This window comes from Meleagris gallopavo, chromosome 2 (assembly GCF_905368555.1).
Source record: "Meleagris gallopavo chromosome 2, MGAL_WU_HG_1.1, whole genome shotgun sequence".
NCBI lineage: Eukaryota > Metazoa > Chordata > Aves > Galliformes > Phasianidae > Meleagris > Meleagris gallopavo.
The window spans coordinates 19267011-19290483 of NC_139405.1; the positions used below are offsets into that span (position 1 = coordinate 19267011).

General features: G+C 38.7%; 1 long non-coding RNA gene across 1 annotated transcript in view; it reads left to right on the forward strand.

Annotated features, from left to right (window-relative positions):
* LOC104909572 (uncharacterized) overlaps nucleotides 1-19961 on the forward strand; it is a 47982-nt gene extending 28021 nt beyond the window's left edge. Inside the window, exons 10-15 of the long non-coding RNA XR_014881945.1 lie at nucleotides 2526-2666; nucleotides 3610-3909; nucleotides 6366-7061; nucleotides 11431-11469; nucleotides 11650-11863; nucleotides 18663-19961. This is a non-coding gene — a long non-coding RNA (uncharacterized LOC104909572). The remainder of the gene's footprint in view (nucleotides 1-2525; nucleotides 2667-3609; nucleotides 3910-6365; nucleotides 7062-11430; nucleotides 11470-11649; nucleotides 11864-18662) is intronic.
* Nucleotides 19962-23473: the final 3512 nt, after the last annotated feature.

The following is a 23473-nucleotide window of genomic DNA, read 5'->3' on the forward strand; positions in this document are numbered from 1 at the left end:
CATTGAACAGCAGATGGTTTTTGTTGTATCCTTTTCTCTAACCCTTTGCCTATATGCTCTACAAAAAGTGCATGTATAATGATATGTTAACTAGATTTTTTCTTTCTTTTCCCCATTATCTGAAATGTTATATTAGATTTCTGTGATTTACTACAAATCTGAGTGGAAAAATATATTTTCCCCAAGTTTGAGAACTGATCAAGTTACATTACTCATCTGTTGTCATTTCCATATTTTTTTATTTCCTTTTGATGAAAGTTTTCTGTAAAAAGCTTTTTTGTGTGTAGTTACATTATACGAGCTGCTTTTGGATGTGTGAAAATACTTCTGTGCTCCAGTTTAGATGGTGCCCCCTTCTATTGAATTCCCACTTTCCAAAATACCTCATGCATGTTTCTCATTGTGCTGGAGATCTTTGTATTTTCATTGTAAGCTTTGCTATCTCCACAGAACTTTTCACACGCAAATTTATTAGTCCTTATTTCTTCCACTTAAACATAAGCCTCCTGTAATCTGACCTTGATGTCCCTTTACAAAGTGAAGACTCCTGGATTGGTTTTGTTTAAGAGAGGCTTGTTTTCTTTCTCAGCTGGATCCTGCAGTGTTGGGCAGGACATCAAAGGGTCATGGTGGCTGAGCACACTAACTGCACCTTCCTGCCCCTGTGAGCCATGCTGAAACACAGGTTTTGACAAAGTACTTGTACATTGTTCTGATAATCACAGCTCTCTTTGTAAAGTATCTATACAGCTCTGCTGAGGGTAAGGAAGCTTATTGCTCAGTCAACTGCTTTTATTCCAAAGCTGCTGTCGTCTTCCCTAAATAAACAGAAAGGACCAGTACTTTCCCTGCTGTAACACCGCTGACCTCTCTGAAATTACACCAGGAATGAACTTGATCAGATTTGTCGTCAAATACATTTTGTACCAGCAGGAGCACAGATGAACAAGGCGAGCCATCCCGCAAGTCCAATCCAGGGCTCTTCAGTTGCCCCCACTGTTACCCCAGGCTCCTTCCTCACCTTAGGCAGAAGGGAATGATAAGGTCCAACTTGTCAGGACTTATTACTTATTCACGAAGCTATCACACCTTTGACACATCTGTCAGTTTTTATACAAAAAAAAACGAATGAGCAAGGATGCTGAAGTTTCCTTTCAGCACACTGGAGGGCAGTCCTTTTTACCACACCCTTAAGGCTTTCATGTCAGGGCTTAGTTGCAATGACAGAGCAGTGTGAGAGAGCTATCATTTTGTCTGGCCATACCGTGCTTTCCTCTGGACAGCTTATACTTGCCCCCTGGTATTTCAGAGAATTAAGCTTTCATCCTTTAAATAAATAAATAAATAAAATGCAGGATGTACTGTTTATAAATATATAACACCAAACACCCCATTTGTGTTAGGTTTATGGATTACATGAAGATATTCCCTTTTTTCCCCCCAACATTTCCTGACATAAATTCAGCACGTTGCCTCATCATACTTTTGCGAAAGCAAACAGCAAAATATTTGCAAAGATACAAAAATCAAAAAAGGCAGCACACTGAATAGAGTAGTATATTTTCTGATGTTTGTGATTATATCTGTAATTTTAAATTTGATAAGTAGTATCACAAAATTCAGATTAATACTTAAACCACTGCGGATCTTAGAAAACATCGTGTTCAGTAGAGTGTATGGCTAACAGTTACAAAGTGCAAAGGATATGCATAAGCATGGCTGATTTATGAAAATTCTGCATGTATACAGAATGTATTTATTTCCACATTTGGGCTTTGGCTGCATTCAAAATTAAAAGAAAGGCTGCTTATTAATTTTACATGAGCTTTTTTGGCTATCTCATTGAAGGCCGAGTTCCAAACAATTTGCTGCATCCTTTTTTAAACACAGCCATTATATAAACTGAACTTAAAACTGGTTCTAAGTTTACACTGCTTCAGTAATTATATTTTCACAGTTCTATTTTCTAAAAACCATGATAACTAGGAATAATGCTTTCTAATGCTTTAAGTTATTAATATCTCTGAGGATGAGAAGGAAAAGAATGAATGTAAGATGAAGTAATTCAGTGTTACCATATATACAACTGTGGTTTCAGCTTTTCTTCAAAATCTATAATGCATTCAAAACCTGAACTTAATAGACTAAGCTTCCGTGATATATTCCCGTACTGGCAGTGAGCTTGTCAGCCCTTTGTGAACACATTTGACTTATCTATATTGCAGTTCTCAAGAGTTCTGAAGACTTCTTTTTTAAAAGAGTAGATGCCTCAAGAGGGCAAAATATTAAGTAATAATACTTTCCCTTTGCTTTAAAATGTTTTAAAAAGGAAATGCCTGTAGATATTTTATAGAGTTTGGAGTCATGTTTTATAAAGACGTAGGCCTATTCAATTGAGTAGTTTGCAAGGTTGGATATATGCATGTATGTATTTAAAATTAATCAGATTTTAATTTGGTGATATCAGACAGAAGTGACATAACAGAAATATTGTAGACTTTTTTTTTTTTTTTAAAAAAAAAAAGGAACTTTACTCTTTGTGGAAGGGTGGATGAACAGATAGAGATAGAGGAGCATGATGAAGAAGAGACACCCAGCAAGAACCCTGCCTAACAACAGAAGCACAGAATGAGTTCATGCATTATTAACCATAAAGAATCCACATGGTATGTATATCTATATTTCTGAGAGTGTGAGAGATGGACCATATGTGTCCCACCCGTGGGAAAAGCCTCAACTGTAGTTCACAATTAATTATGAGACACAAAGCAGTAGGAAATAGAGCATCATTAGTTCTGTTCTTGCAGAACTACTTATTTATGTTTTTATTTTCCTCCCACTGTGCTTCAGAACATAGATAATGTGACACTTGAATGTGCCTCAGGACTTCTTTATGGAGTTATTTTGCAACCACTTTTCAATCTGTGATAAAAAAGAATGAGCACATATGTTAAACAACATCAATCAAGTAGTTATTCTTTCTTGTACACATATTACTCTCCTAATCCATATAATCTCTTCAGTAGTAGTAGAAGTAATAATAATTTTAAAACCCATAGACTCTCCTCAGTGGTGTGAGAGGATGTCAAGTTGTTCTGAATCTCAAAGATGGCAAAAGTTGATTCAGAAATGATAAAGTGGATTGAGCTCTCAGACAACATTTCTCAGTGTTTCTGTGTTTGTTTGTAAGACTACTTAAACATGATTCTCATCCTTGATAGCAATGAAACTCAACTGCTTTTTTGGCACTCAATGAGATGTGTGTAGATATGGAGAGGGAAAAGGGCAGTGACTGCATCATCGGGAACATCAGGAACATCATCGAATGAGCCTGAAATGTCATGTGAAGCAGCCTCTTTTCTCTGCTTTGTATTCTTCCTTCGTTCTCAACTTATTGGGAAGAAGAATGAAGTACACAGACAGTAACAAAATGTCCACAAAATGATTAGATCATCAAAACTAGTGTCATATGTTCTGTGTCCTAATTACTTAAAGTTTGGTGATCCAGAAATGATGCTTCATTTCCTTCCTCCAAGAATCGTACCTGTAGTTCAGTTTAATAATTTTCAAACAGCTAAAGCTTTATTTTCTCCTCTGCTTTCATTGCAGATTTTCTTCCTGCCCCATTGGTTCTCCCATTCTTTCACAACTCCGTTCATGTATTGTTGTGATGGATTCTGCGCTCAGTATTGACTGAGAACCTGACCTGGCTCCCGCTGAAGACGGTTGCAGGACTCCCATTGACTTTGACGGCAGATGGATCTGAAGTAGAATGTGAATGAGCAGATATGTTCTGGATGTTTAAGACATTTATTGACTCTCAGACTTCAGTTTTGCCCAAAGCAGAATGAAGTTAAATAATTGTGGGTTAATGATTTTTATTTTGACATGAGGACAGTGATGAGAGAGGTAAAAGAGAAGTGCACCTCCTAATTATATTACTGACATAACAGGATATAGAAGTGTGCAGTAGGCCCTGCTACAGCAAAGCAGATAAGCACAGGCTTAAAATTAAGCATTTATTTAAGGGTTTTGCTGAATAAGGATGAGATCATTCAAATACTTAAAGTTAAATGCATGCTTAAGTGCTTTGCTGAATCTGGGCCCAGATACATAAACCATTAAACAGTCACTTTAAGAAAACGGTGGAAAGCTGTTATACAAATTCTAGACCTTTTAAGTCATACCTCCTACCTTTCCCACTCTCTCTCTTTCTTATTAGCTCAAGGAGGAGGTTTTTAAAGCTCCAGTTCACGAAAAATTATAATGTTCATTGCTACTCAATTGTAATTCAAATTGCTCCACACAGCCCCAAGCATGTGTTCAAACATATAATCAAGCAAACAGGAGACTTGAATCTTGCCAGTTGGAATACTGTCGGTCGCAGATGCCACTTCTTTTTTCTGTAAGCATAAATGAAGCTGGGGAGAAAGGTTGATATAAACTGGCTTTTGCTGTCCGTTTTTGGTCCTCTGTTCCTGTGGCTTGGGTTATTCGGGTACATGTTGCTTTGTGTCTGTGAGGGCTCCATTTTTTTTTTTTTTTTCTCTCTCTCTACTGTGGTCAGAGGAGTAGTACTCATCACCTGGAGTGAAGGCTGACAGGAATGAACATAGGCAGGAAGCAGCGTGACACACACATTGTCATGCATGACTGACCAGCAGCCATCAACAGCAATTAAACATTGAGAGCACTGGATCTTTTTGGACAGGTTCAAGTTTCCTGGCACTGCTGTGATTAGATGTTTTGCGCTGTTTCCCTGTAGTCAGTATGTGACACATTCCCTTTTGCTTGCTCTTTTCTGATATTTATTTTTGCACTGTCCTGGTGTTTGCATCTTCTTATAACAAATGAATCACTTAGAAAGAGATTGTTTTCAAGGAGATTTGTAAGGAAGGTTAAAGATTAAATGGATATAAAAATTAGCAATTTTTTTTTTAAACAACAAATGCCCCTCTTTCTGTTGAATGTTATAGTGTTGAATGTTTTTTGAATAAGCATAGTTGTCTATGATTTCCAATGAGAGAAACATCTGTGAATGGCAGAAGCCATTGAAGAACAACAGAGGCCTTTGATTTTACCCAAGTGGCTGTAATTTTATTGTAATTTGAGGTGACAAAACAAAATGCCCTTAAAGGCAACGCTGTAGTGAAGAGCGGCTGCAGTTACACTGAGCTGTCACTTGCTTGCCCTCATTTCAGGGCTGAGCTCCAAAGCATCCCCACTGCCCAGCATTTAACTGAGGCCCAGACTTCCCAGGCAAGGTCCATGGCTTGGCACAACATCCTGCACAGAGCAACTCTGCACCGTAGCACCGGAGGTTGCAGCAAAAGGCCTTTTGGCACACAACTCGATCTCATGTCTAAGTGAATAGTCACAGGCTGTGAGGCCAGAAAGTCTTACCAGAGCTCAGTTCTAACCCCATCACTTGTCAGCCTCTCCTTTTCCCCAGATTGAGTCCAGAATCTCATGTGTGATTAATTAATTGCTTCTGTTAATTTGTGGCCTTCTGGACTCTACAAGGACCCAGAAAGTGCACTAATAAACTGCTGGATTTCTACGTAGGAAACTTTTGTGCCTATATCTTTTCCATCTTTCACCTTGCATGTGCATGACATGGCCCCAAACATGGTTTCAACCAAAAGAAACAAAGAGGTAATCAAAACTAATGTGATTTCATCATTCTGCGAGAAGTGACTTGAGAGGGCAGTGTAATTTTAAATCAGCTGTGCTCTGCTGTGTAACAACCAGTCCAGCCACAGGGGCCAGTGAATGCATTAGACTTTCTCCCGAACTGTTAATTCCCTCTTGCACAGTTAATGAGAGTTGCTCCAGTCTTGCATGTTTCACCTTTATGTTCTTGCAGTAGCATTTAGAGGCCAGAGCAACCCAGGGGCCTTGATAGCATTGACTTTTGCTGATAAAATAACTCTTTAAGAGTTTTTTCAATCAGATAAATGGCTGAGATCATGGGGCAGAAATAAGAACTGCTATAAGAACTTTTTCTGAATTTCTAATTCTCAATGGTCATTCTAGGTTGCCCTGTTTGTTATAATAATTCTGCTATTCTGTGAAGCATAGTATTGATAACACTAAATAGGCCTCAGACAAACTATGTGAAGCAGAAAATGTAATTATTATTTCTGTAATGCAGATACAGAAACAGACACAAAAAAAGATGAGTGACTTGCCTGAGGTCATACATTAAATCAGAAATGTAAATATATCAGAACATCAGCCACATCTCCTTTCTGTGTGGTGTGGGTGTATGCAGGAAAAGGTGGCTTACTTGATTCTAGCTTTTTTGTAATTATTCAAAGACTTTCTATCTTTATCCTAATATGTCATCATATGTACCTCTGCAGATATTAGAGAAAAGCATCAGATGATTTTGGAAAAAAAAAAAAAAAAGAAAAAAGCAATGCTTGAAAGTTTCCAAAGCAGATGAGAAATAAACAGACCAAGCATCTCAGCCTGGAATGTCATCTTCGTCTGTGAATCAGAATTTGGACCTGCTGTTGATGAGTTGGAAAAGCAATTGTGGCATGAACAATGAGACTTTGGGTTGACAGCCTAGGGGAGCTATTCGACAGCTTCACAGACAGGCTTCCCAATGTAAATGAAGATGAGAAAGTGCATGAAAAATCGATCACGCACTAGAGACAACACTTACTTCATTAACTACCTTCAGCACTAACCTCTTGAACACTGTTAGTAAACCTATTATGTCACAGCTGAGATGCAGCTGAAGATTTTGCTTTGAGAATTTAAACAAAGCTATATAAGAACACGAACAAGATTAAAAAGTAGTACCATATAAGTCAACTGCTAGTTGCTGACATCAGTAAAATATTGTCTGTTACTATCAGGAAACGTGGAAACGATGATTAAAATTTCCTAATACTGTAAAGTAAAATTTTTAGCTGTTGCCTGGAAAAAAAAAAAAAAAAAAGTATTCTGCAGTGTATGGAATGCAAATATTTCTAAGAAATGTTGTCACGTGACAGGGATACTAACAAGAACTTCATCAAGCAGATGATCTGTTTTTGTAATCCGCTCAGGTAAGTAATGTAAAATATGTATATAGATATATAGTCATACAAGGGCTTCTCCAAAAGTAATGCCTCCTATTTTAATATGTTGACCCACTATGTCAGAGGCAGATGTTGGTGGTATGACAGTAGAGGTTGAACCTTCCCACCAGTATCCCATTACATGTTGTTGCTGTGTGACAGATAACAGCAGAGGGGCAGTCTGACAGAATGGCATCTGACATGCAAGTGCTTATGAAGCGAATGAGTGTCATGAGTTTCCTCCATGTGGAAATCACTGCACCCATGCACTGCACACATGCTGTGATTGTCTGTGGAGACCAAACAGTAAATGTGAACGCAGTGAGGTGGTGAGTGGTGCATTTCAGCAGTGGCAACGGCAACAGTGGGTCATCTCTACTGATGTAGATTGTTAGGAGCATAGCATGCAGGCTCTTGTTCACTGTTGGTGAAAATGCATAGCTAATGGCAGTCACTGTATTGAAAAACAGTGCTTTGTAGCTGAGATTTTGTCTATCAATGGTTTTGTTATGCTTTTTGTATCTGTTGTAGTTTCCATAGAAATAAATAGAAGGCATTACTTTCAGAGTGACCTATTTAAATTTAATAGGGGAACACTGAGATTTTATGGCATTCAAATGGAGATAAATGATCTAAATTCTTTTCAAGAGGGGCTGAAGCTTTATTGCTTGTGGAGTTCTGATAGGAACCAACTGGGTTTTGGTATTTGTTCTGTTTCCTAAACAACTTCTTCCTTTATTCTGCATTCTGTTTTATGATGATAACTCTAAACAAGGTAATAGGGACCAGTCCTATTTAACATTTTTGTAGGTGACACGGACAGTGAGATTGAGTACACCCTCAGCAAATTTGCTGATAACACCACTTCACTGTGGTCTGATGAGGCCCTGGCACAGCTGCCCAGAGGAGCTGTGGTGCCCCATCCCTGGGGGTACTCAAAGCCAGATAGAATGGAGTCCTGGTCAGCCTCAGCTTGGGAGGGGGGGGGACAGCTCTTTCCACAGTAAGGCTGTTGGAGCTCAGTGATCTTTAAGGTTACTTCCAACCTAAGGAATTACATGATTCTAGAGATAGTTATGGTTAATAGCATGGTTATTGATTAGAAATGTCTTTGCAAAGCAGTGTTTTAGTTGGATAGAAAGATATTTGCTAATTAAATTTTGGAAATAGAATTTCATATTTAGTTCTTATTTAGATAATGTTTGCACTTTAAGAGCATGCTCTTGAATAATAGGCTTTAAAAATTGTAACAGCAGTATTATTTTTCTACTTAAACAAAACTGCAAGCTATATGAATTTGGCACAGAATATGTAAGTCTAACAATATGATTCCTATTGTTCACAAAGATAGGAAGCTTAAAGGAGTGTTCCAGCGAATGGTACAATGTTACAATAACTGAGGCTTTTTCTGATGTATTTGGAATTACAAATTCAAATGTAACTTTGAATTTGTAATTTTGAGAAGAAAGGAAAAAGCATGCCCCATCTGACTCTGCATCAGAGGATTTGGACAAACAGAGCATAAAGTTCTTAAGCAGCATGCTAGCTGGGTAGACCAGTAATGAATTGAGTCTAGTAGCAAATCCTCTGAGACCTTTAGCAGCCTTAAATATTCAGGTTACACATCATGGAGAAGGCAGCACTTTTGGCTTGACAGTCTCCCACAGAACTAGGTGAAAGGAAGCTGAATGGTTGCTGCTGTTGCTAGCAGGTAATTTCTTACCTATGGGTACAGGGAATCCTTGTTCATTGCTCACAAAACAGTATATATTCTTGGACTGCAGATAGGTCTGGATGAGCTTTCTGGTCCAGACAGTTTCAACTTGGAATATCTGTTTGAACAACAATAGTTTGATTTCTGATTTTTAATATCTGGAATCTAAAAGATTTAATCAAAATGATATCAAACACATTCCGTCTCTCATACCAAACCTTCTTTCCTTAAAAACAACCCGCAGATGTTCTGTGTTCTGAAAAGTTGAGTGGTTATTGAGATATGCAGAAGAAATGATGCTCTGAACAATCTAAGCAAGAGATTCCCACAGCACCTCAAATGTGTCAGAAGATACCCAAGATTTATTCTTCCTTTTTCTCTTTGCTTCTTGCATGGTTGAAGTACAGTAATGGATCCAATCCAAAATGGATTTATCTGTTTCTGATCACTCACATCCAGTAGCTAAAAATCATTAACTGTCATAACTTTCAAAACTCAATGTTGAGGCTGTACCTGCAAGGCAGCTGGGTGCAAAGGGGCCCATAGAGAGGGCAGGAAGACTAGTGCTCTGTTGCAGATCATAGCATTGGACAGGGATTTACTGATGTCAGAGAAAGTATGTGATAAAAAGCACTGTATCCAGACAGATTCAAGTTCATCCTGCAAGTTCATCCTGTCCTGTGCAGCATCGTGTGAATATGTGTTATAACAGGATGGAAGTAGAATTTTCAGGGGAACCTTCCTGATGCCTTCTTCTCACTGTTATGATCATCCCGTAGTTTTCATTTTCTTGAATAAGAAGATCACAGTTAGAAGTTCTAGAAAATAAATACTTTATTCCCTTCCAGAATATCAATTGCTTTATTTAAAGAATGCAAATAGGATTGAAGTATACAAGAGGTAATTTCATTTCAGTTTTAATTCTGTCTTTGTTTCACCCTGGAAATACTAAACCAGCTTGACAACATGCAACAAGGAATGCAGTACATATAGGAAGAAAAAGAAAGCTACTAAGCAAGAGGAGATAAAATAGAAGTTGAACTTAAACAAGGGTTAGTGACCACCAAGTTAGCAGTGCTTCACCCATGTCTCCCACTCTCCAATACCCTCCACATTCCTTGTTGCCAACAGCTACCACTTTTCTTATCCATACTTCTGCTATTACTGGATGTGTTAGAGCTTGCTACAAGTCTCAAGAACACAGATAAGATTATTTTCCTTCTCCCCTTGCACAATGCACATAACTGAGTGCAGCAGTGGAGTAGTGGAGATTGACTAAGATCTCTTTTAGCTCCAAGGCCTTTCTTTTCAGAGTGTGTACTGTTACTACCTAGTTTAATTAACATCTGTGCCAATCAGAGCAGCTGCCTATAACATAGAGAAGGTTAGCTGAGCATTCAAGAAGATAAATGAGGCAAGGGGTTGCCAGGGGGATGATGGTATGTCAGATGCACAGTGGCTGAAGCATACATACGTATCCCCATTAACTATACTCCTCCTAAATCTGGGGGCAGAGTTAAGACTTTAAGACAGGTATGTTGCTTTACATTTTTGGGCTTTTAAAAGCGTGAATACAGATGTATTGGGTGTTCTAAAAGGGTATGCAAGCCCATCTGTTGATTTTAACCTTGTACAAATAGTAGCTAATAGAAATGATTAAACATTTGACAACTGAGAAAGATTCTAAGGATATGAATAATGTTCTCTTCAAGATCTCTAGGAAAAGAAGTGCTATGAAAGTTCAAATGCAAAAATACCTCAAAAATTGAAGATGTGGGATATCTCACAAATTAAGATTCTTTTTTCCAACCAGTATCACATCTCATGGCCTTGTGAACAAGTTGGTGCTAAAATAACATAACTTTACCCCAGTTTACTGCACTTCTCAAACTTTTATAATTTTCAATTTTGGTTTTGGATTTTCCAATTAATTATTTATTTTTAAATTATTGGGAAAACAAGCTACTCTTTCCTCCTAATGACAGCATTACAAACTCTAATTGTTAGGTATTATTCTAGCTTTGACACTGACATGAAACTGGTACTACAAATTGCAGATCTCATGCAACTTTACATTGCACTAGCACACACTCTTTGGGATTAGTATTTACCTACATACTAATTATTCTGCATTTATACTGGAGCTATTTAAATGCCTTAGCTTCTTGATTTTTATTTGCCCAAGTACATTACAGTGGTTTTGTAGGAAAGAAAGCTTCTTTATCCAGATTTGAATAAGGAAAAGTTAGCAGCAGTCTTTAAAGCATTCAAAGAAATAGTTTACAATTCTATAGTGGAAAACAGCTCCAACCCCCCTGGCCCTCCCCCCCACCACTTTTTTTTTTTTTTTTTTTTCCAGAAACCTGAAGTGCTCAAAAAGCAAGTAATTTCAGATTTACTTACGAAATTATTTGCATTCTATTTTACTCCAATACAAATATCTCAAAAATAGTTCCTTTATAGTTCCTGCTGGTCAACATTAGGATAAAAGTCTCCATATGATTCTGAAGTTTATTCTAAAGTGATGAAGGAAATTAACTCCTGTTTACACTTGTGCATCCATAGAAAGTTCCACTGGCAATAACTTATCAAAGTGTTTTTTTAATAAATATATTTCTAACTTCCACTCCGTTTTTATTGCAGAGCAGAAGGTGCTTGGTCTTGGAAGATGAAGCGCAGGGGGTGAGTCGTGGTATTACAGTGTTTATCTCTACTATTGATTTTCAGTATAGTCACTTTGCTTCAGCAAAGGCTGAGCACCTCTGTAATTGGATGAGCAACCCAGGCCTCCGAGGAGAGGGAGGATGTACACTGAGGTGCTCACACAGAGATGGGCACGAAAATACATTTGTTCTTTTACAGCAAACTTGCAGTTTGAGTGAAAGAGTGCTGCTTGTCAGAATGAAAGCTAGAGAGAGTGAGCTATTACGTCCCTCAACAAAATAAAAGGGAGTGGCATACCTTCTTCGATTCGCTTATCTTCTTCCCTGTGTGTTCTCATCTGAAAATGGAGCAAAGTCAGGAACCACCCCAACTGCACAGGGCAATCTGAAGAGCAGAGGAAGCTTCTTCTCAGGTGAGTCTCTGAGGGGAGCTTTCTTTTGTACAATGAAGAGAAAAGATTCAACATGAAAGTTCTAAACTCCTTTACAATGTACAAAAGAATTAATTTTGTCCTAGCTATTACTCTAGCAAGTATTAGTTAGATGGATATAGTGGACAAAAAAAAACACAAAATGGTTCTTACATACAGTCTGTGTGCTGATAAGCTGTAGGTTTTGAAGATGGCACAACAGAATCAGAGAATCATAGGGAGTGAAAGGGATCTCTGGAGATAGAGTCCAACTAACTCCCTGCTAAAAGCAGGTTCCCTACAGATGGATGCACAGGAAAGCATCCAGGTGGGTTCTGAACTCCAGAGAAGGAGAGTCCACAACCTCTCTGGGCAGCCTGTCCCAGTGCTCTATCACCCTCATAGTAAAGAAATTCTGTTGTGTGTTTGTATGGAACTTCCTATGTTACATTTTTTGCCCATTGCCCCTTGTTCTCTCACTGCACATCACTGAAAAGAGCTTGACCCCACCCATTTGACTCCAGGGTAGATGGGGAGGATTACCTCCCTCAACCTACTGACCACACTCTTTTTAATGCAGCCTACTATGCCATTGTCCTTCTTGGACACAGGGGGCACACTGCTGGCTCATGGACAAACTGTTGTCCACTCAGAGAAGTTTTGCTGGCATCTAGAATAACTTCCATTAGGATATACCATGAAAAATTGTGTTATCATGTAGTTCAGGTTTTAAACATTGACTTCTCCCTTGTATTAAAGGATCTGGTACTGATGAGAAGTCAAGCCAAAATGCAACCCTAACTGTAACTCCTGAAAGTGTGAATCATTTACCAAGTTCACCTCATACTTGACAGCTGCTGTTGATTTCAATTGCAAGGTGCTAATCTCAGTAGTGGTAAGCATTACAAATTTTTCAAATAAAATGACCTAGTCAAGAAAGTTCCAGTGAGTGGAAGGCATTCAGGTTGAAATGGGAGTATTGTCACATGGGAGTACCCTGGTGAAATAAATGTTGGCACATGAGGAGAAAAAAGACCAGCCAGCATTTTCATAGTGAAAATGATGTTTTCTTCTTAATAGTAAGTCAAAGGTTTCTTGATTGAATATGTTTTCTGATGTAGGGAAAAGAAAAGGTTCTTCACTAAAGTGTTACAGTATGTTTTTCAAAATGCTTTGATGCCTCACAAAGGCTGCTCTGAATGTAATGTCTCCTATTAAACTGGCCCAGGACATCAGTGGTGGATGTTGGTAGTATAGCAGTAGAGGTTGATCCTTCCCACTGATATTCCATTACATTTTGTTGTTGCTGTGTGACATTTGGCAGCAGAGGGGTATTCTGACAAATGGCATCTAACATGGAAGTGCGTATGAAGCGAAGGGATGTCACAGAATTCCTTCTTGAAGAAAAAATGGCTCCCATTAACATTTATCAATGCTTCATGAATGTTTGTGGAGACCAAACAGTAGATGTGAGCACAGTGGTCATCTCTACTGATGTAAATTGTTATGAGCATAGCATGCAGGCTCTTGTTCATTGCTGGTGAAAATGCATAGTTAATAGGGGTGACTGTATTGAATAATGCTTTGTATCTGAGATTTTGTTCTACCAAGCAGTGTTATTGTGCTCTTTGTATCTGTTCTAGTTTCCATGGAAATAAATAGGAAGCATTACTTTCAGAGCAACCTACATTCTTAAAATTTAATGATGCGTGTACATTTGCAGTGGACTCATTTGGGGTGCATGCATGCATACTTTGCGGATAATTAAGTCATCAAAAGTTGCTTGGCATTACTGGATAACTAAATAGCTACTTGTGAAGAAGTTAAAACAGCCTGGGGCAGCCTTATTTTATGCATCTGAGTTATCCCTAACTTAATTCTGCATTCATGAACTGTTTCTTTTTGTATCTGGAAGATGAAGCTTCCAAATTTTTACTCTTTCCTCTTTGGAAAATTTCCCCATTTCTTTATTCAATAATAATAAGTTACTTTCAATATGTAGAGGCAGGGAGAGGTTTCTGTACACATAAATGCAAAAAGTCTCTCAAAGGGCAGGTCACTTTTCATTCTGTCTTATAACACAAGCACTGTTGAAATGAATAATTATTAAAATACAGTATCTCCTCTGTCAGAGTAACTCAGTTGTTTAATTCACAAATGTATCCACTTGATGTCACTGTCACTGCCCAGTAGAAATGTAAATGTCAAAGGGCTTTCTGGTCATAAATACTTTGCACCAATAAGTGACTGAGCAGCACAGTCAGTTGCCTTTTGGACACTTCAAGGTAGGCTTTATGTCTGTGATGGTCCATTCTGTTCAGGTGGACAATTCTGCTTCCTCAAGCTCTTTATTCATGTTTTGCATTTCCCCAGAAGACAGTCTGTTTTCAAGCCTGTATTTTCCTGCATAGAAACACTATAATATTCTACATATTTTCTCATTAATAGAGGAAAAAAACTTGCTGCATTTTTTTACTCATTTATTCTTAAGGATCATGTGAATTTTTAAGAAGTTAGTGAGAGGCATTTCTTTATTGAAATGGTAAGAGGAGTGCCAAGGGGTCATGTACTGTTAGATATCTCAGTTTTAGGATGAAACATCTACATTCTGCAGTTCCCTTTTGTTCCTCACTGGAATGAGCAACTGGAATACCTCTTTCTCTTCCCACCCTCCCAGACAGCCCACTCTTGTTCAAATCTTCATGAAAGAAAGACATGCTACTCATCAATTCTCCCTACATTCATTATTTTTGCATCCCTCTCTCCTAAACGCAGATGATTCATCGTGTGAATGAGAGTCACTTAACTGCTTTAAGCTGAGATTTAGGCAATTGTCCACAGTGAAACACTGTTATTTTATGTGAACTGTTCCTTGCCAAAGCCCACTGGCCTGGATCAAGTGCCTTGGGGACAGCTGTATCCTGCTTTAACAGGCCTTGATCCTTTTGCTGTTGTTTTCTCGCTGTCTGGGTAATAAACATTTTCTGTCAGTCTACAGCTCTCTCTTCTGTGCCAGAGTAAAGATCTCATCGGACAAAACAGTGCAATATGCTCTTCTGTGCTCCTTGCTCTGAGTGTCAGTGTCTCAACAGTGCTCCTGCCTCTTTTCTCGTGCCACTTTTCTAGAGCCCTTCGAAGGGTTGGAAAGCTGAAAAACTGGCATGTGGAACTGCATATTTATGCACTACACTTCATTATTTGTGTGCACATAGGTATTATTGTGGGATCATGGAAATATACACCAAGAGCCAAATCCTCATTAAAAATTGCCTAAGAGTTCAGGCCAGGAGAGAATTGCAAGCACAAAGATTATTTGTGTACACTGCACTTTCAGAGGGTTACTGTGATTCATGTTCCTTTTTACAACATCTCAGACGGTCAAGCTTTGTTCTAAGAGGAATAGCCAACATTTTCCTCTATGGAGCTAGAGCAGCTTTATACAGCCCCAGAAGACGAGAACGACCTTAAAACTGTTGCAGCAGGGAACAAGAGGATTATGTTGGTCTGAGAGATGGCATTCTCAAAATCATCACCTTTTGTTGCTGTCAAAATTGGATGTATGGCTATGATGCAGCTTTGCCCCACTTCACTCCTTGCTCTTGTACTCTTGCCCTCTGGGCTGCTGGTAGCCAGTGCTATTTAGAGCTGTCCTTATGCTTGGGCTGCAGAGGTCCCGTTTGGCATGCAGCCATCCCAGACTCTGAAGATATCAGAGGCCAATATTTCTGCCCTGACCTATGAGCTTAGGCCACAGAAAACGACCAAGATCAAAGGTTTGGTCTTTTCCCTTTTCCAGGCTTCAGGGTTAAATTCCTTCCTGTGCAAGGGCTCCCTTCAGTATAATCCTAGGAGCTATTTTGAAGGCATTTTATTCCCTCTTCTTGATAACAGTAATTACTGAGTTGTGCCAAACTGTAATTTTGGAATAGGCCATTATTGGTTGTTTGTAGCATTGCACTACTATTCCCAAAATTTTCAGTGCATGTAATATGAATAACAGAAGGAGCCATATGAATGGGGCTCAAGTCTGATATGCCTAGATGAATGTTGTTGTTTTTTTTTCTCTCCTAAAAAATGTTAATTCTTCATGAGGTACTTGTGGACCTATTAGCAGCCATTTGCACTAAGCAAGCAGCACAAGGAAGCTGGAACCGTGGAGGGTATCTGATTCCTTGCCATAAAAAAGGAAGCAGATGTACCACTGTCCTCATAGCAATCTGCCTCACTATCATATCAACTAGCAGCAGCTGCAAAGATGGAAATTTTCCATGTTTCACTCTATTCCTCAATGAAGTGTGAACTTGCACACCCTGCTAAGGCTGTTAAAATGTTGCTAAAGATAAGCTTTGTTTTTCTCTGTTACAAAAACAAAAATATTTTAGTAGAAATAAATATTCTTAACAGGAGTAACAAAAATTTACAACATTCAGCATTTCAAATGCAGTAAGAAATTCAAAGAATTAAGATTTCAGCATTAGAATTTATTGTCCTCTGCATTTTACATTTTGAAGTTAATGTTTTGTGATCCTTACAACATTTATACAGATATATGTGTAGTTTCGTTCTCTTCACAGGCATATATTGCACAATTGTACATCCTGATAGATGTCTACGGAATTGTTTGTTGGACAGAGGTTGAAATAAGAGGTTAAATCTGAGACCAGGAAAAGTCCATTGCAGGGAAGGACAGGGAATGAATCAGATTACCATTTTTATTCACATCAGTTGTGAAATTGCAGGAAAGTGAAACTTCCTAACAGAATAAATTAAAAGAAAATTGCACGCAAAATTCTGTAAAACATAGTACATGTAGTTCATCCACTACAGTTTCACCATGACCTGGTTCATCATGCTTGGCAATGTAAAGAATTTGACTTAAAAGTCTAACAAATCTTCCTATGGGGGAAGTGAATTCTTAAGGATCAGCTGCTTGACAAGTCTTGTCCCAAATAGTTGGGAATAATAGACAGTTTTTCAATGGACTAGTCAAAAAAGTGCATCTTACAATGTTCTCTGACTGTTGTCAACTAATTTTCAGTACATTTTCTGTTGAATTACAGAACTACCTTAAAGTCTCCCTGTGGCAACGTAACGCCCAGCTTAATCTTTATGAGAAAATGAGGTTAAAATATTACAAGAAAAGAGATTTTTATACATATTTGGATAGAAATGATTAAACTGGATTTAACTTATTTCAAATATACATCTTCCTTGCTGACCTCAACAGAGTAAATTGCAGCTAGTAAAAGCTGGCCACACAGATGGAACATATCCTTCCTCATCTCTTAAACTGAAAGCAAGCAGCTACACCATGAAAAACACTTTGGTAATTTCATCTGGTCTTGAATCTTGGAAGTTTTACTCCAGGCTTCCTTAAACCTGTGCAATTAACAGAGTTTTAGGTGGCCTCCAATTCACCCGCAGCTGATTGTTTTTACAATCAGGTGTTTACAATTAGGAAGGACACTGATAAGGTTACCTTTCAAAATCTGAGGGGGACAATAGCTATCAGAATTTTGTTTTGTTTTTTCTCTCCTTATGCTTTTGTGCAAGAATTGAGCAACTGAGAGTACACTTGAACATACTCATGAGGAAGAGACCAGACCTCTCAAGCACAGCAACACAATGTGCCCATGCTGAGGCTATGAATTTCTATGAGTGGCTTCTGGGCCTCCATTAACTGTGCCAGGGAAAGATTCCTCCATCACCAGGCTGTGCTGCACAAACCACAGCTCCTGCTAACACAGCTAACAAGCATGACTCACCTTACCTCCTGCAAGGGATTGAATGCTTAATATGACGTATAGTATAAGAGAGGGCATTTCTCAGAGGACACCTGTCTGATAGGCTGTGCTCTCCTGGGTTTCTGTACAGCCTCTTGACTGCTCCAGGAGGAACCCAGTGTCTTAACCAACCAACACACAACTGAGCGGCACTTACAAGCTCTACCTCACACAGGGCTGCCCTCCTACAGGGAGGCTTTTCTAGCCTGCCTTTTTGGGACCAGCTCTTCATATTTGGTGGAGCTAAGCAGATGCATCTTCAGGCCTTCTGCTTTCTGACCACCTGCTGCAGTTTCTGGTGGTCCAGCTGGTGCACATTCCTCTACTTTCCACCCAGTTCTCCTCATCCCTGAGGTGATGACATGTTCTCACAGGGAGCCTCAGGTCTGTGGCTAATGAAGCAAATCGCTCTTGGAACTGTTTCCTGAATATTGGCAGTCTTATTTCTCATCAACTTGAAAACAAACCCTGATTTTTAGTATTGCAAATGGTGCAGTTTATGAACTAAGGACAATTCTTGTGTGTCAAAGATCACTGCACTATTACTGTATGTCACTATAAGCCTTTTCTAAATCCCCACAGCTCCCCAGTGTCCCCTAGTTCATTTTAAACTCCTCCTTTTATCTCAGTGCCCTTAACAGAGCACACAAGCAGTGCTTAAGCTCTTTCCAAGTTAATTCCTTTCCCTCCCCAGCTCTCAGCAAACAGGTGCAGAGACCTCCCACACGCGGCCGTTATCCCCTAACAACCAGCACAATTCCACAGCAGGCCTCATCGGGCACCCTCAGAGCCTGGGCCAAGCATTGCATTGCTCTCTGCCCATATATTAAATGCAAACTCCAGTCAGCTGTACTATTAGCGTGCAGTGTTTAGTACACAGTGTTTATGTTAGCTGATTGGCCTGGCTGTCAGATGGCTGTAAATCGGTGTTGTGCCAATGAAATCACCTGAGAGTCTTCAACGCTGATTGAAGTTTTCACATGTGTATCTCAAAATCTGCTTTTCTTTGTCCTGCTCAGGTGATGCCCATTAAAGGGGGGGCAGCCCTACCTAGGGCAGGGAGTTGGAACTGGATGATCTTCAAAGTCTCTTCTAACCCAAGCCCTTCTATGGTTTGCATCTCTAACGGGATCACGGGACAACTCCTGGAAGATACTGCTAGCAATTCTGAACAAAAGCTGATTTTTTTTTTTTTTTTTTTTGTAAGTAAGAATTTATTTAAGCTTTAGTTTCCAGGTTTCTGGTTAATTCTGAATTTTGTTACTGACTTTGTCTCTTAGCTATGTTGATAAACTTTGAGTTTTCTATTTTGTTTTTAGTTGCTGCTTTGGCATATTCAACCTCTAACATAAATCACTTATTGTACTTTGAAAATTAGATAATGTGTTTAATGTGCAAAATGTTAAAAATACACATCTGTTTTGATGTTAGGTGCATCATGCCAGTAAATAGTATCATTTATCTTGATATGTTTCACTTCATGTATAAATGAGTAATGAATCTGTATTCATAGAGGTGTTTCTAAGCAGTGTGGTTGGTTTTCTTTGGGTTTTTTGTTTTGTTTTTTTTTTCTTCTTCTTAGTTTCTTAAAACACTTTGCTAGCTTCTGTATTTTTTTTTCTAGAGTCACTGGGATTGGTCAGCTCTTGTCTTCCTATCTGCCTTTCCAACATTTTGTCATTGCTTTAACTATGCTTAGGCTGCATTTCATAATTTTCTTCTAGCACAGAGGTCTGTGTAGTTTGTGGTAGATTGTTGTTTTGTGGTGTTCACTGATCAAAATTAGCTGGTCCCTGGCCTGTCTGAGTCTAGAGTTGCCATTTGTGCTATTCTGTCTAGAGGAGAAAAGGAGAAACGGGGCAGGATGGGGGTAGCTATCCTGCTTTCTGTTTCTTTGCTGATGCTAGTTCAGTATGGAAAGAGAATGTAACAATCTACCTGTTGGGTTAAGTACCAAAGCTGCAATTTTTATTGAAATACAATAATTCAGGTTTTAGGTCTGGCAGATAATACACCTTGTGGTAGTAAGTGTTCATAAAGCTGGAGGCCACCGCATGCCCTGGACTGCAAAGCAGTGTGACCCTCAACAACCCTTCCCCCTGCTGCCCTTCTGTCTCCCAAACCACAATATTCTTGTCAAGGCATTTAACAAGAATCATGTTTCCCTGTGGTAAGTCATACCCGCTCACTATTTTACATTCTTTTTTCTTCTTTCTTTATGGGGATATAGGCCTGGAAGAAATCTCTTGGCTTTTTAAGGAATGCCTGTGCTATTGCAGGCGCTTATTTCATGTTTTCTGTTTAAAAAATACTATAAACTCTCATGCTGAAGTGGAAAGAAAATTAGGTTGCTTACTCTGCTAGTGGAAGGTAGCTGATGTCCAAGTCTCAGAAACCTAGTTTTAGCTTCCAGAAAAAATATATATTTTCGGCTCCATTTCTTAATATTATCATCACTGTCCTCTAGCTTCAGTAACTTTTGCCTGGCGTCTTTCAACAGTGATGTACTGGGAAACGTCAGCAATTTAGACTCTGTTTCTTCTAGATGTATTAATCGCTCTCTTTTCCAGAATGCGTGTCCCTTTCACATAAAACTGCATAAGAGGATTGTGGAATCATACCTCATCTAGCCTAATGTCACCACATCACACTAATTTCTGGCTTGTGCAATACTGAGAATGGAGTTACTTGAGGTATTAATTTACTTCTGACAGATAAATTCCTTGATAGCAAGAATCTTCATCCCAGTTTCAAAGACAACTGTGAATGCCTCTCCCAGCAAAAGTAGTACTCTCAGTACACAAATCAGATGTGATGCTAAAGGTAACATTTGATGTTAGTAGCTACCCAGCCATTACTATCTGCTTCCTAAGTTTGAATTTTATAAATAGATTTGCATCTGTAATGATCACTAAATTAAGATAGTTAAAGTGCAAGGTTGGATGGGAAGAGAGAATAGAAAAAGGATATGTTCCATGTGTCTCTTCAGCTGGCTTCTGCTATCTTGTGATTAACACAGAATATGGTGACTCCTGAAAGAAATCTCCTGTCATATTATTTATTTTTTATATATTTATATAGATGTGTGCTTATGTAAATGATGCATATATTATGCATATATGATCTTCTGAGCATCAATACATTACTGCCTGCAGTTCATGACTTCTAAGAACAGAGGTGCTGTTGTGCAGCCAACAGGCAGCATATGCTGCTGGAATGTCATTACAACCATAGGCTTTTTTTTTTTTTTTATGGTTTAGTGTCAAAATTTTAGGAAAGATGAACTAATCAAGCTGCACAGTGTATCTCTAAAATAATTAAGTGCTGAGCATCTTTTGATTCCTGTATCTTAAGAGCTGTTGTACTTCCATGTGTTTGTGTTTTCAGTTGTACAAGTGCTTGTATCTCTGACTGGCTGAATTTATGGGAGTGCAAACTAGCTGAATACAATGGGTATGAAAGTTGACAAAAGAAATCAGAGAATTTTGGTCCTACAGTGCACGTGAATACATGCAATAAAACAGCAGTTCTCTGGCACTAATTTCTCTCTTTTTGCTGAGGGAGGCCCATCGGGGAAAGCAGAAGAAATGGATGTGTCTGACTGGGGCTAGCAGGAGGTGGTGGTGCAAGTCCAGGTGTGATCTTTGGTAATAGGTCGGAGGATGTTATGACAGTTTTGTTATGAAGCTGTTTTTCCTCTTTCTAAGCTGTTTAATAGTACCTGTCCACAGTGTTAGTGATCTTGAGGTCAGCAGCATATGTGCAAGCTGATGATGCTCAGTGCAGAACAGTGGTGATGTCCACAGAGCTCAGACTGGTCACAGCATCCTGGCTGTGTGGCATCAATTTCAGGACCAGAGCCTGGAAAATAGTTTTTGATGTTGTTTTGTTTTGTTACATTTTTGATGCAATTTCAAACTGGCAGATAGAGTGAATTACTGACCTTAAAGTGCATAAATATTCAGCAGTTGCTATTCTGTCTTTCCCTGCAATCCTGACCCAGTCTCAATTAAAAAAAAAAAAAAAAAAAAAAAAATACTTCATCCTTGCATCAAACTGGGCAGACAAAAAGGTCAAAAGTGTATGATGGTTTCAGCTGTGATGCAGCATACCCTGCAACAGCACTCCTTCAAGAAATGTGGTGGTGTGTGTCCTGCCACTGTACATATGCACACTAATACAGATTGGCCTTACTCTTTCATTCTTTGTTAATGGCTAGTGACTTCTTTCTCCATTGTATAAAAATGCTTCTTGACTAAATTCCTTGAGCTATGAAGCAGTTTAAATTTTTTTTTCACCTATATCCTGATGGACAGCGAAATCCAGGGTGTGACAAATGGCACCTGACATCCAGGAAGGAATATATCCTTAAGAATAAATCCATATCTTCAAACTCTGTCTAATTTTATAGGACAGCCTTTCATTCTAGATCCATATCTACTGCAGTTTCACAAAGACCAGATCTTATTTTTCAGTTTCTGTGAATTATAAGCGTTACAGAAGTTTAGTTACAAAACTAAGTTTCTATTTACTTCAGAAACCTTACTGAACTTCCTTGTCATTCCTCTGTGTTTTGTATTTAGCCTCAGAATGCAAAATGTAACTAGGAAATATGTCCACAGCTGGGGCTAGGGAGTAGAAGATGAAGTGGATTGTCAAGAGGGATACTTTCTATGTAGCCCAAGAGATTAATCTTTAATCAAAGTAAGATGTACTCTCTTGGTGTAGGAAAAAAAAAAAGGTATAAAAGAGAGACTGGATTAAGGCATTATTATTTGGGTAGAACTTTGTGCGTGTTATCAGTAGGTCTGTTGAAGTACTGAGCCTTAAGCAACATTTCTGAAAAGAGAAACAAATGCTATTTCCTTTAAAAGTTTGGAAGAGAGAGTACGTCTTTCCATAGTTTATTACAAATGGACAAATGAACATCCAAACTAACTCTGTGTTTCCAAAATCTCTTGTTAGTGTCATATCAATGGCTGTAATATCAGGTCTTTTTCTTTGCTGCAACTATAAAACATTCTTTTCATAATGTTCCGCATGCTTCATTCCCTCCTGTCTCTACGTGGAAGTCTGGAGTTTCATGACCTTAGACAGTTTCATGTTCCTTCATCTCTCTTTATAATCTGGGTGATCTCCACAATTTGGTTTTGTGGCTCGTCATCATTTAATCAAAGAATTTCAAAGCCATTTGTGGTATTGAAATAAAAGGATATGGATAATGGGGGAAAACTGATCCACCTGTTAACAGATGGTTGAAGAGATGACATAGGAAAGATGCCACAGTTCTCCTGTAGAACTGCTCTACTGCTGCCTCTAGGTTACTCTGTGTCTTTTTCACATTCGAATTTGTTTACCTTCAATTAGCAGCAAGTTTCTGAGTAGGGATGTAGAAGAGAAACTTAGAGGGCAAGAAGCGTGAGTGTTGTACAAGCCATACATGCTCTGCTTTGAAAAACCTGTCAGCGGTTTGCAAACATGAATATAGCAGAATGGATGTCTGAGAGGTGGGTCAGAAGTTAACAGGATTTTGCCCTACTATGGAAAGTTAAGCTGCAGATCGGAAAGTGTTTATGTGATATCAGAGTTTGAGTGACAACTGTCAATAGGTGTTGGATGGAGGTGAGGTCAGTATAGATTTTTTTTCAAAGGCTGTCTGCTAGTATTGCCTGTCATGAGATAGCTGTCATTTTCAAATCACTCCATACATTCAGCAAATGTAATGCATCAGCATGCTGGCAGAAACACTGAGGCAGCAACTGTTATGAATTTTTTTTTTTTTTTTTTTGGAGATGGTGGTATTCTTCCAAGTGTGGTGGATGCTAATTTT